The sequence below is a fragment of the Mus pahari genome, chromosome 18 (assembly GCF_900095145.1).
Source record: "Mus pahari chromosome 18, PAHARI_EIJ_v1.1, whole genome shotgun sequence".
Classification (NCBI taxonomy): Eukaryota; Metazoa; Chordata; class Mammalia; order Rodentia; family Muridae; genus Mus; species Mus pahari.
The window spans coordinates 39,309,261-39,322,040 of NC_034607.1; positions in this window are offsets into that span (position 1 = coordinate 39,309,261).

Here is a 12,780-nt window from a genome sequence, read left to right on the forward strand (position 1 = left end):
GCTCAGGGAAAAAAAAAAAGAGTCCCAGGGAGCCTGGTCTATTAATAACATCATACATGCTTCTGCCCTTCCTTCTCCCAGGAGCAAGTTAGGCCTGCTCACAATCAGGCATGTTGATTCTTGGGAAGGCCCCAGATGGCCAGGTAAAATGTGCCTCTTGCCCTGTTCTCTAGATAAACACATCATCTCTCCCTTCCCTCCCATTTCCCTGTCCATCAAACCTTCCAGGTCCTTCCTGCCCTTTAACCCCTTGCAAATAAAAGCACAGTGCCCACACAGGAGGAATGTGAGGCCCAAAACTTACTGGCTTTAAGGGTTTGGAGACCTGAGTCCTGGTCTTGTCCTTGATTGGTTGGAAATACTGTACCTTTATATTTACCTTCATGGACCTTGGGAACATAGAACTATAAGAGATGGACAGACAGACAGACAGACAGACAGACAGACAGGGGAAGGAGGAGCACAAAGAGCCATAGGGTGTGGTCCCAAGTATTTCCCATGGGCTTTGATTGACACCAGACTGTTCTCTGTAGGGGCTCACAATTCCACACTTTATAGTCATCCTTCTGCCATTTGCAGGGTGGTCCAAAGTCACTCTCCTTCTGGCCAAGAAATACCACCCATTCCTCCCAAGGAACAGCAACCAAAACCAGGCTCAGTTAACCTTGAACTTTCATGTAGAAGCCACCTTGACCACAGGGAGAAGCAAGCAGTGTTTGGATTATCTGTTAACCTAAGTAGCCATGCTTAAGAACTCTTTCGAGCAAGGAGACATTAGAGAAAATGCAACCTAGAAAGTCGGCAGCCTGCCTTGAAAATGTTAAGGGGGCCTCAGGGGAAACAGCCAGAGTGCTGTTTCCGTTTCTCACATTCTTTTACAGTCCAAACATGACTTTATTTTGAATTACACATGTAGGATGGTGTTTGAGGGGCTATAAATTCCTCAGTATCTTAGAAAATGCCTCCAGTACCCAACAGCCCAGTCCATGGAGCCAGACTGACTGCATCTCACTGATTTTGGGACAAGTTACCACTTGTTTGTGATTCAAGTTCTCCCATCTGTAAAATGGGCTGGTGACTATAATACTCACTTAATTAGATTTTTAAAAAAAAGGATTAAAAGGAGTTCGTATACAGAAATCATGTAGAACAGTGACAACTATGTTTAAGGGCTTATTGTGTAAATTCTATGGTTATTAGTTTGGGTATCATTGTTATTCTTGCTAAAAGTCTTGTTCGGACTCTAAACCTGCCTGGGGGACAACTGCTCAGAACTGTGATTCTGTTAGAAGGGGAAAGAGGAATGAGAAGCTTCTAGTGGGTAGACGAAGGATGCTAGTTTACACTGTTGCTCCTCTACTTCCGAGGCTTCAATTTTAGAGTCTGATCATATAGAATGGGTTCAAAGACCAAGAATCAAGAGTAGACACACCCTACTCCTGGAACAGGCCAGATGTGTCTACAGGTCATTCTAGATGCACATGGCACTAGATGGAGCCAGGCATTATATCATGTCTGTGTCTGTGTATGTCTGTGTGTCCATGTGACTGTGTATGTGTTCCTAGGCTTGTGGATACGTGTGTGCCACTGTGGGCTTGTCAAAGAGTCCTGGGGGGTGTTACATCCTAGCAGGAGGGCTACCAAGCTTACTCTCCATTTGTTTTGAAGGAAGATGGGAGGAAGGAATCAACCTCTATATGAGCTTTGCTCTTCCCAGCTCCCTGACCCAAGTCAGGAATTCCATGAAGTGTTACATATTCTCCATGACTTACGGAGCAAGTCAGGAGTAGCGAACATAGTACAGCCATGATCCAAGACAGCCAAGACCACGTAAATTTAGGGAGATGACCCTGTACCACGTTTCATTCTGAGCACATTCTAACTCACTTAAACCTCACAGTTGGTCTCATGGTGGGTACACACTTCCAATTCCAGCCACTTAAGAAGCTGGTATAGGACGTTTGCAAGTTCAAGACCCATGTGGGTCTTTAGAATGGTCTGCCTGTGCCACTTAGACCTTAACTCAAAATAAAATTTTTAAAAAGTATGGCTAGGAATATTTTCGGTGATCCACTAGACCTAGACGCTATGACCTCATGGACATAAAAACACCATCTATTTTGGTTGCAAGATGTAGAGAAATTAAGCTTGAGCTGAGCTGGAGGCTTCTTCCTTGATAGATAGCTTTCATTGTTCCAGAAGGTGCTATGAAGGCTGCCGGGGAGAAGGTACTGACAGATCTCCCCTCGCAGGGAGAGCTGTGAGTTACAATACCATCTTATGCGGCAAGGTGTGCCCTCTGGTGCAATAGTGGCACAACTGACCATTTATGGGGGTGACCACCCACATCCTGGCTGGATTTGAGGCCTGTCCATAGAGAGGATCCATGCATGGTGCTATAAACCTGGTCAAAACCAATATCTAAGGAGGCGATCAGACCTAGCTAGGAACCCACTACTGTTGGTTTGCTAAAGAGGTTTGGTATCAAAGTGCTTTCCAAGTGTTCACGCTATACCCCTAGGTTAGGGTGGCTCTCAGCCTTGACCAGAGACTTGGGCAGTGGTTAATGAAGAGATTCAAGGTCCTGACCAAAGTCCTGAGAAGAGGGTCTCTGGGGTGGTTCAGGGAGGAGAAACACTTGCCACCCAGCCGGAAAATCTGAGGGAGGAAAAACACTTGCCACCCAGCCCGAAAATCTGAGTTTGACTCCTGGAACTCACATGGTCTAATTCCTACAGGTTGTCCTGTCCCTTTCACATGACCACTGTAAAGTGTGTTTGCACACACATGCACAACACACACATACACACGCACGCGCGCGCACACACACACACACACACACTAAATGAATAAGCAGATAGATAGATAGATAGATAGATAGATAGATAGATAGATAGATAGATAGATAGATAGATAGATGCTAAGAACGAGTAACAGCTGAGTCTCAGCCCTAAACAAGACATCTATATGACTTCTCCCACAGCTCATGCACATAACAGAAGAGAAGGCAGAGAGAATATACGAACTGGTAGATGGGAAGATGGGATGTTTTCTGGGTGCAACACGGCTGGACCCATGAACTCACAGCAGCAGTAGCTAGCTATGTAAGATTGGGCTTATCCATCGTAGGTTTAGGAAGTGCTCATACACTATAAAGTTTATAGTGTATAGTCCATGGTTGCTGGGGGAGAGGCAAGCAGATTTCTCAGTGGTCTAGCCATTGGCAAGTTGCCCTTGGCCCAGTAAATAACTCCCCTCCCACCCATGCTCATGCAGACAACCCCAAATAAGTGCAGTAGACATGCGCACACATACAAAAGACATGAAAGTAGGAAAGGAACTGCTTGGGGAGAAGAAAGAGTTCAGCAAAAGGGGAAGAAAGTTAGAGAAGATAACGAGGGGATATAATCAAAGCATTATATATGTATGTATATTAAAAACTACGTATGTAGATATAAAAATAGACTGTTAAGTCTACAGATCAATGGTAGAGAACTTGCCTAAGCTACATGAAGCCCTGGGTTCAATCTCTAGTTCTAGAAAACAAATAGACTTCCCCTGGAAGTCTTATGAGACAGCATAGTGATTTAATGGCTTGCCCAAATAGACACAGTTGGGATTTGGAGCCGTAGCATCTGAGTCCCAAGTCTTGGTCTCCACCTTGTGCCCTCACCCTCCCAGCTCTGGTGAGGTGGGAGAGCGGAGGAGGACAGTTGCCTCAGAAGACTCGAAGAGTTTCAGCCTGGGCCACAGAAAGCTCCTCTGCAGAGGCCTTCAAAATAAGCAGGGAGTTTCACACTGCCATTTCTGCTCTTTGTAGCTGCTGCTCCCACATCCATTTCTTCTGGATTCTGGCCTCCACTTAGGCTTTTTACCTTTGGCTGTTTCCTGGGACAGAGGAAGAGGGGAGGATATTATAGTCACCTCCACTGTAGAGAACTCCTCCCTCCCAGGCTCCATGGCCAAAAGCTGTGATAAACATTTTTAATCATGATCCAGGGTTTCTACCCCACCTTTGAGCATTTAGTTCCCAGATAAAAGACATACAATTTTTATTATTTATAATAAGCTTCAATCAGCACTAGAGTTGGGCAGGTATCTACCCGCTAAGCTATTAGAATCTATTTTTCCTATGGATAACCCCGAGTTATTACTAACTCTGCTTCATCCGGGCTGCTGCTAACTCCAGTTGGCCTGCCCCTCAGAAGATGCTTTCATGGCTCACCTAACCCATTCACTGTCGTTGTCTTCTTCTCCTTCTCCTTCTCCTCCTCTCCCTCCTCATCCTCCTCCCCTTCCTCCTCCTCCCCTTCCTCCTCCTCTTCTTCCTCCCCCTCTTCTTCCTCTTCCTCTCCTTCCTCCTCTCCCTCCTCCTCCTCTCCCTCTTCCTCCTCTCCCTCCTCCTCCTCCTCTCCCTCCTCCTCTTCCTCTCCCTCCTCCTTCTTCTCCCCCTTATGCTTCTCCTCTGACCCCTCCTAAATCGACCTACGTCTCTTCTGCCCAGCTACTGGCTGTCAGCATCTTTATTTACCAATCAGAAATAACTTGGGGGCAAGGTCACATAGTGTCACTTGGGTCTGCATGTAGACTCTCTCATCTTGGGGGCTTGCACTTAGCAGTACAGTGAGCAGAAAGACCAAACCTCAACAAAAAGTAGGCCCTTCTACCCTTCTTAAACCATGTTACCCAAGACTTTCCCAAGACTACGAACAACCCTGAGCTCAATGGGAACTTCTAGGGAAAAAAAAAGATAAGTTTTACATTCTGTAGCCTTCAGTGTTGCATGGGAAGAAGCTTCCTCTGCCCTTGTCCCTGGTAATGTGAGACTTGTCCCTTTGTCCAGCATCTCCACCCTGTATATACCACCTACCTATCAATCACTTACTATGAGTCTAATAATCAGTTATGAGATCTAATGTAGAATTACCACAGTGCTTGTGTTCAGTAACCCTTATTTTATGACCTGGAAGTCCAAAAGTAACAGTACTGCAATTTTTTCCACAGTGCATTACAATTGTTCTTTTTTTATCGTCTGTCTCTGCTTTTAATCCCAAGAATCCAATGGGAGACTTGAGATTTCTGTTCCACAGAAAAGGGAATGTCTACGTGTGTATTGCTGTTTAGTGGGGGACTGCTGTCTAGAGACCCCACACATCCCATAAAGCACAGCGAGGACGACCTGCACCGAACGCCGGTCATACCACTGACAGGACACGCTACAGCCGCATCAGTCAACACCGAGGCTGGTCCCAGTCAAACCTCTTTAGCTTCCTGTTATAACTCAGATGACTGGCTCGCTGAGCAGGAAGCTGAGGTGAACTGCCCTTCAGAGGGAGGCTTTCTCCGCTAAGTTATAGCACTGGCAGCATGACGAGGTCCTGAAGTGGAAGGACAAGGCTTCAGGTCTGCAAAGGGGCTTCATGAAGAGAAATGGCCATCCCAGACACTGGGCAGTGAGCCCCGAAGGGAAGAGACCTTCAACTCTAGACAACAAAGGGAGTCTCTAATTCTTGTAGATGTCTGGGGTGTCATGAGGGGGAAATTCGTACCACTCGTGTCTCAAGGCAGGAAGGCATTAAACAAAAGTAAATTTAAAATTCACTTTTATTTTAGAGTTGGGCATGAGGGTGGCTGTGGGTTACCATAAGCTGCACGAGAGGAAGACCGTAAGGCCGCAACAGCTTTGTTTATCAACCCCTTGCCCAGGGAGAGAGAATGAAGGAGAGGTGTCCTGGTTTCTGGGAGGCAGGGCAGCTAGAGGGTCTGTAAGCTAACACTTTCCACAGAAGTTGAACAAAGCTTCACTATTGACAACAAAGTAGAGAACAGTAACCAAGTCCTCAGAGCCATCAAAACCCCATACTTACCGTCCCGAGAGTAGCCCAGCCCTCACTTTATTGAGAGCTAAAGAAACTGAGTCATGGAGTCAAAGCATTATTCAAGGTCTCATAGCACACGTGGTGGCAGAACCCAGTGTAGAGACCAACGTCTGGCTCCCATGTAGGGCCTGACTGTTTGACATGGGGGTTGGGGGAACTTGAGAAAAGGCTATTTGCAGTCTCGCTCTTATTCCAGGACACTCCTAGGAGCTTCCCAGTGACTAGCTTGAGGGCTCAAGGCTGGGCTCTGTCTTAGGCTGCCACCTGGGAGGAGACGGGGCCGGACAGGTGTGGAGGGGCTGAACTTTGTGGGCAGACCTGGCACCAAGCAAAAAGAACAGAGATAGAGAGCCGGTGGCTCTCCCCGAGGGAGGATGAAGGCTCCACCTGGATTTGCAGACCTGGTCCTTTTACTTTTCCGCAGATAATCACACGGGAACTAATTAGCACCTTCCTTTAGAGCACAGCCCTCTGGGGCCTCTGGATGCTCAGGGGAGACAAGAAACCCATTAATTACCTTATCAGGAAGCACTGATAAGAACCTGTAGAAGGTATTGCTCTGAGCTAATTAGAGACGGCAGAGAAGGGAAAAGAATGTGTCACCCTCCCACAGCACCTGACACAGGCTTTGATCCGACCCCCGAAGCATTGAATCCCCAATCTGAGAGCAGAAGACTCCGGACCATCCAAGGTAACTTCATCTTTGTGGTTCATGACTCCACCATGAAAGGTTCGGGAGTGAGCATGCCAGATGTGATGCTGGAGCATCCGGATTGAAGGCTGAGGTTGGGGGAGCTTTGTGGAGCTGTCTCCCAGGACCCTAGAGCAGAGTACCACTAGGGCTCCTGTCTCCTCTCACTGGTATTAGTAGCAGGCCTATGTGGTTAGGGAAGAAAACAGCGACGCAGCGAGTCAAGGAGCATTTTAGTATGAAGAGCTTGGAGCTGGACTTGAACCTAGACCTCCATCTCCGCACTCCTCTGAGGAATGATTTTTATGGGTCTGGGGATGCTGGCTGAAGCCATACCTGGCTTGTAGTCCTGGGATCATTCCCTTCTTACCCCTTTGAGCCAATCCCTGTTGCAGGAAATATTAAGAAATAGAACCGACAGGCTTCCCGCACTACCTCCAACTCAGCATCTCTCTGTGCCTGTGCTCCGGAGTCCCATAGCAGATCGCTGCTGCCAGACCTGCACATGTGCCGGCAACTCTCAGCCCCGCTGGATCTGTCTCTACTAACCAATTCTCGGGCTGGGCCAGCACTCCCGAGTTCTCTTCGCTACGACACCAGTCCACGCAATGACCGTCCACCCCCGCAGTCAGCCACCACAACACCCACTTACCCGGTAGAATCAAAACTCTTAAAGCCTATAATTAACCAATCGGATTTATGTATCAATAAAATCACAATTTACAAGACGCCAACATAATATTTTCAGAACCAACTGATAATGATGAAAGCTTTATCCCAACTATTCTAACCTTATGATAACATAACTACCTGTGGCTGGTTATAGCCACGCTGGTTCACGTCCACCTCCATTTTGCCTTCCCCTTCCTCTCAGATGCTCTGTCTCTCTGCCTCTCTCAACTCTTAGCTCCGCCTCCCTTTTTCCCTGTCCAATCACAGGCCTCCTGCTGCCCTAATGTAATTGGACAGGGAAAATCCTGCTACGAATGCCATTCTTTTCTTGGTTTCTTTGTCCTTGATGTGGGACTTAGCCATGTCTACTCAAAGGGCTCTTGTGAGATACAATAATCCGTGCAGGTCACCTAGAACAGGGATCCACAATCATACCTTTGTCTTTAATGGGCCATTTTACAGACATATTTTTAGGTATGGAATTTCAATTGCACAGAAAACCAACTGTGCGAGCCACCAAAAGGGGGGACATTTTAAAGGGACGGTGGTGGGTAGCTTGGCCTCTACCCACTCAAACCTACTCGTCAAGCAGCAAAGACTCTGCCTCAGGGCACATTTGGACAACCTGTGTCTGAGGAAACCAGACTGCTCTGAGTTTTCAAGAGACTGTGAATAAATGTCCCATGAGAGACAAAGATGGCCATTTTATCCCGCAGAGGACATTGACGACCCACTATCCAGAGCCTATGCATTTGGGCTAGTCTCTCAGGAGAGCGCATGGGTGTCCCTAGATCCCTCTTTCCTTGTTCCCAGATGGTTGCTCGGCCTCGTGCACCTGTAGCAGGGAGGAAATAATCTGAATGCCTTGGTGCCTGACCTATATGACCTTGCCACTCATCATGGTACTAGCCAGTCTGAATTCCATTGGACTAGAGTAACATTTTGTGTAGGCAAATCTGTCAATGCCTCCTAGGAGTGTCACTTATATCACAGTAGCTGTGGCACTGCCCTGCTGCTGAATATGTACAAAACATCCTAAAGAGATGTCTTTCCTGAAGCCGTAACCAGTCAAGATCTGAGGATACTGAACTTCAGGTCCTGGGATGCAAGCGGCTCAGAGAACCAATGCCGACTCCCCAGAAACGGCCCTGGTCCTGGCAGCATCAAAGAGCAGAGCATCCTACCAGCACAAAGCCAATGCTTCGCTAAAGGAGACCCAAAACACTAGCTGTATCGGCACAATGGGAGCTTAGGATTATTTGTAATGATTGGAGAAGCCCCGTGGACATATACTCTCCCACCTCTGCCCTCGGCTTTGCCAATCTGTTCAAAACTCAATATTGACTAAGTAGCGTTTATCTACAGTGTATCTCGGAGTTGCTATAGGCATGTGCTAGGATTACCTCATCAAATCCTCAAAGCTGTACAGCAGTACAAAGACACTCATACCAAATTATGATTGTGACTTTGAGGGAACGAGTCTGGGGCCCTGGCCTCGTCCTGAAACTATTAGAATATCAAGATTCAAGGCAAGGCATTCAAAATCAAGTCTTAAATTCCTTCCCTGCCTTCTCCGTGATTGCCTTCCAGGGGAATCTGATCTGTGTCCAGCCATTCTCCACACTATCCAGGATACAACAGAATCAAGGATAGAACAGCATAGTGGAACTGGAAGGGAGAATGGGCAGAGTGCATTCTAGCTGGTTCTGATTTTAACCAGAGAGGTTCCTTTATTTTCTGGTCTATAAAGCAGAGGGAGTGGCTCTCAAAACCACTTCCTGCCCTGCCTCCCCACTGGTGACTGCCTGTGAGTCCCTGAAGGGCTGTGGGTCTCCATTTAATGTGTTTGTGTATTCATGAGTTCCTTCTGCCTGTGTGCAGCTTGATGTCCAAGGAGGGACATGTATCTGCTTTCCCAGCTTCCCAAAGAGCATTGGGGAGGACTCTGGAATGTACATCTCCCCCTGGTGACCGGAGGAGGAAACTGCAAGCCGTATCTCCTGGGCTCCAGGGCTCCCAGCACAAAGTGACTCTTAGCCCACCACAGGGAAAAGGTGAATACAGGCTGTCTTGTGCTCACTGTCCATTTTCTGGTACACATGGAAGAGTTAGAGGATCGAATGGTTGTGAGAAACAAAAGCTCAAATAGGATGAGGCGATGCTATAGCTCTCTAATGGCTGAGAACGTTTAGGAAAGGCAACCTTACATCAGGATGGGACGGGAAGTTCTCTGAAAATGTTACCTGCCCCGACTTCTCAGCAGAAGCAGAAGGAATGGCTAATTTTCAGAGTAGAGTATGACTAGAGAATTCTTCCAAGTCAGGTTCAAGAGACTGTAGAACTGACTAGAAGAAGGTTCTTGCGGTGCTTGGAGTCCCCTCCGCCCCCCCCCCCAGCGTCCTCCCGGAGTTGTAAAGGGAGAGGCCAACAGTAAGTGGGAAAAAAATCATGAACAAATAGGTAATTTCTCATTGAGAAGGTGCTTCATAGAAGCAGGGAAAGGTGACAGGAAATAATGGTGTGCTGGGGGAAGGCTGGAGACATCTCTTAAAGCAATGTCACCAGGAGGCTCTATTTGAAGAGGGAACATGGCTGCCATTCCTCGAGTCAGATATAAATATGGAGGGTGAGCACCTTTCCCCAATAAGAGGAAAGAACTAAGTTAGTGGAGGAAACATTTTTTTGCTGTTCTCAACTCTTCAATGATAACGATTGTATATCTGTGTGTGGATGCCAAGAAAAGACAGCACGTAGCCAGCAAATGTGATTTAAAACATCCCGTAAATAGATGTTTAGAGTGTGTGCTTTGCCCAGACATGAGAATGCTTGAGATCTTATACAGTACACAGTCCAAGCTTGGGTGTTTTCTGCTAGCAGATCTGTCCCTAGTTTATGTGACTGAAATAAACTTTCATCTGAATTTGGTTTCCGTTTCCATGGTGATTTGCCAAACCCTGGCTGTGGGCCAGGTCCGTGGTGGGCCTTGGCCTACATGGGTAAACAAGATGACAGAGTCTCTCAGGGAGTTTTTGGTCTTCTAGAAGAGCAGGACCAGGAACTGTGACAAAGCCGCTGTTGTGAAAGGAAAGATAGGGCACTGGAGAGGAGACAAAAGGCACATCTGACCCACAGTCACACTTGAGAAGGCAAGAGAGAGGACACAATGCTAAGTCAGGCACCCCAAGATGGATGGGTAAGAATCAAGGGAATAGGGTGTAAGGGGTGCCATAGAGCCTGTTCCAGGCAGAAGCAAATGCCAGACAAGGAGAGAAGGAGAATATATATATATTCCCTGCAACTAAATCACAACATAAGAAGGCACTCAAAAAGGGAAGGACAAAAAGTTCCGCAGGGACAGAAAAAGTGGCCAGAGTTCTGATAGACATTCACAGATAAGGAACATCTGGGGCCTCTACTACCAAGTAGAATTTGAGAATCTTCATTTTTAACAAGCTCCCTAGGTGAATCCCTGACATGAAAGAAAAGAGAAAAAAAAACCATGGATAAAATGTTTTTAAGTCATTGACAAGTTTTTCTACCAAAACAAATATTGAAAAATAAATTTCCAAGCCATAAACCAATGAGAAAATTGGACAAATTTGAACATGACTATATTAAAGAATTGTTTGATTTTTAATATGTTTAGATATTATAGTTAAGTCTCCTTAAGGACCCTGATGTTCTGGAAATGCAGACTAAGATACCTGTGGATGAAACATGTGGTAGCAGCCCGGCCTGGGCAGAACAGATGGACCGGAGCTAAGATGTGAAAGACATCTGGCGAAGCTTCAGTGGTTTCGCTCCACTATCCCATTTCTTTCTCTCTGTGCTGGAAGTTTTCCGTGATGAGAACAGATCTCCGTGGCAGCCACACATCGTACTCACTGTTCAACATCCCCTGAGCCTCTAAGGTGGGATCAGAGAAGATGCTTCATGCTGGAGTGGACCAAAGACAGGGACAGTAGCTCCTTTGGGGGTCACCTCTCCAAGGGATTGATGCTGCTGAGACCTGTGTTTGTGTGTATGTGTGTGTTCATGTGTATGTGTATAGTTCATGTATGTATGTATATCAGTGTGTTTGTTCATGTGTATATAATGTTTGTGTGTATGTGTTTATGTGTGTGTTCATATATGTGTGTTAGTGTGTTTGTTCATGTGTATATATGTCTGTGTTTGTGTGTATGTGTGTGATCATGTGTGTATGTGTGTTCATATGTGTATGTGTTCATATTATGACACACATGTAGAAGTCAGAGGAGAGACTTGGGTGTCAGTTGGTTGTCACCTCTCACTTAAGCAGAGTCTCTGTTGTTTTCTTCTCTTTGTATTCTGGGCTAGGTCAAAATTCTCCCGTCCCCTTTCCCATCTGCTCATGGTATCACTGGAATTATAAACACCTGCCCTGGGCTCTGAGCTTGTATTAGGTTCTAAGGCCTCAAACTTAGGTACTCATCTTGCCTGGCAGTTCTTTTGCCCACTGAGCCATCGCTCTGGCCCCTAGGATCTTGTGTTAGCTGGCTTTGTTTTCTTTTTCAGTGAAAAGAAGGACACAGTGAAACGGCCAAATCAGGACAATAATGGCTCTTCTGGACAGGAACGGTCAGACAGATCGAGGAAAATGACAGGAAATGCTCAGAAAGTGGTAGAGAGAAAGCAAGCATCAGACAAAACTCAGCTTGCTCACACCTATCACAGACACAATTCCCACAAGGCAGAAAATGGCCCAGGACTAGGGATCCAAGAGGCGGCACATAGGCCTAACAGACACATTCCCAAAGCCAACGAGGCCAGTCAGGAATGTTACTAGGTACAGAACATTTGTATACTTTAGAAACATTAAAACTATACTGCGTGTGCCACCATAGCATTGCTCAGGCACTGAGAAGGCCACAGACATGAAGGCTAACGTGGGGCAGGGACCAGAGGTCAGTAAGCTTGGTTAAATCCCTCCCGTCTCCTCTGCTTCTCCCTGCCAGGCTCCACAGTAGACCTTGTACCCAAACTCCCATCCCTCTGAGCCTGAGCTATCAGAGGAAGGGAGGGAAACAATGGCGAGCCAGAGGCCCTCCGGCTGCTGCTGAGTGGGGATTTTGGTCGGATGTTGAGTTTACCTGGAATGCCCCGGTGTTATTTTGGGAAGCCAGACATCCTATGGAAACAATGATGTGGAAAAGAAAACAGCTAAAGCAAATGCTAGTGCTGGTTTTTGCCAAAAGAGTCACATGTGACCAAGGGAGGCCCTGGAAGCCTAGGTCAGACAGATGCGGGGCTTGAAACTGAGGCTGTCCAGGCCACCTGCTGGGAGCACACAGGATGTTAAGGGAGAGCAAGGGTTTCAGTGGAGTGTCTGACACGTCACAACAAGATAGAAAGGACCTGAGACCGTGCATCTTGCCATTTGGGTGAGCAGAAAATAAAAAAAAAAAAAAAAACCCACACAAGAAACCCAGTCTGGCCTGAGTTGGAGGCTGGGCTTCCCCTGTTTGCTTGGTGATCTCAGGCAAGACATATAACCTTTAAGATAGAGTTTCTAAGACA